The 1,817-nt window shown below is 41.3% G+C and overlaps 1 protein-coding gene across 3 annotated transcripts in view; it reads right to left on the bottom strand.

The window, feature by feature from the left end:
• FAM126A (family with sequence similarity 126, member A) overlaps window positions 1-1,817 on the bottom strand; it is a 73,613-nt gene that overhangs the window by 71,502 nt on the left and 294 nt on the right. The window lies entirely within an intron of this gene.

Below are 1,817 nucleotides of genomic sequence, written 5' to 3'. Positions count from 1 at the left end.
GAAAAAGTCAAATACAATTTCCCAATTTTCTTTCCATGGACTCCCCCCACCCCCCACCCCTCCATCTTCCTACTTGCCTATTCTTCTAGACACACATTATTTTCTGTAACGATTGGCACCTGAGCACATCTGAGCCAGCGCCTACATACAGTCCCTCTTTTTTGACCTTGTCAACTCCTCCTACCACATCTCTCTCAAATCCAATCAGAATTAATTAGAAGAAAAATGGACCTTCAACCTGGAAGACAGGAAGTCATTCTAGGTTTTTACCAGAAAGAGGAAAGACTTCTAAAGCAACAAGTAAGCTTTCCAAATATGCCACACACAAATAAGAAAACATATTACTTCATATCAAAAGAGCATTAAGCAAACAATTTTAGGTAATCATTTGGGCGGATCTATAGAACAATCAGACAGGATCTCCCTTCCAAGAGCATAGCCATGATTGTTAGCAAATAATAACAAAATGCAGTGATAAGGGCAACAGAGCTAGGTTCAAAGAGCAAGGAGAACACACAGGAAGAAATTATTGTGTTTAAGAAAGGGAACTTCACAAGGAAGGTGATGTTTGAATAGGATCTTAAAAGATAGATAGGAGTTTTCCAGAGAATAAAGTCAAAGGGCATTTCAGGAAGAGAAACAGCATGTTCAGAGGCATGGAGTTGTGAAAGGGCACTGGGTGGTTAGGGAACATTGAAAAATGCGGAGGCTGAAAAGTGAGTCCCAGCCAAAAATTAAGCTAGAGCAAAAGGTTGAGATGATTGTAAAAGGCCTCATGAGCTACACTAAGGTGTTTAGATGAGCATTGTCCAACAGAGCTTTCTGCAAAGATGGAAATGTTCTATATTTGATAGCCGTTATCCACATGTGATTATCAAATACTTGAAATATGGTTTAGCTGAAGAACTCAATTTTTATTTGAATTCTAATAACTACCATATTGGACAGCTCAGATTTAGACTTCATTCTACAATGGCGATGAGGGACCAACAGAATCTTTTAATCATGTGGACAACACAATCAGGTTTCCTTTAAAGGATGAAAATCCTAAAGCCAGTTTAGAGAGTATCTGTTCTCTTTAAGGGGAATCTTGACAGATCAGGCCAGGGTATTGGTGGAAGATTGGGGTGATAATTTAGATCAGCTGGGCCACAGTCTAGCCAGGGCAAGTGTTTACCCAAAGGATAGGGACAGGAAGATCTAGTGAGTATGTTATACCCTGACATCTTAAAGAACACAAGTAATCAAAACCAGAGAAATTGAATTCTGCTCTCAAGTCATGGCAGAACAGGGAGTAGGAGAGTGAGGGGCCAAAAAGAAAAAGAAATCCAAACGGTCAGTTAGCTCATAAAACAGGGAGAGAGCAAGAGTGAACAGAGGAGTACACACACACACACACACACACACACACACACACACACACACAATCGGTTTTACTGGCCCTTATCCATGTGAGCCACCATGTGTTGGCCTGATTTAAAGAGCCAGAGTCTCCAGTGTCAGGAAGGCCCATTAGGACTAGGGCAAAACTCCAGGAGAGTTGAAGGCCTGAACCACACCTGCGGAAGTAAGGATAGGAGGGAGAGGCAAATGTTTATTGACTTTCTGCACACTACAAGGCATTCAGCTTGACCAGAATGCAAAGGAATGCTAGAAGCTTACAGTATACATAGCTGGATAGCAGGTGAAAAGTTAAGCGAAGATTAATCATTCGGCACAACAATGAAAGAGATGACACAAAGCAGAACATGACTGATTAATTATTCAGAGGATTTCCTAGGCGAAAACCGGTGTGTGAGTTCAGAAGAGGGAGCAAG

Source organism: Myotis brandtii, unplaced genomic scaffold (genome assembly GCF_000412655.1).
Source record: "Myotis brandtii unplaced genomic scaffold, ASM41265v1 scaffold374, whole genome shotgun sequence".
NCBI lineage: Eukaryota > Metazoa > Chordata > Mammalia > Chiroptera > Vespertilionidae > Myotis > Myotis brandtii.
The sequence above is the reverse complement of the archived record's forward strand: the minus strand, read 5'-3'. Positions and strand labels throughout refer to the sequence as shown.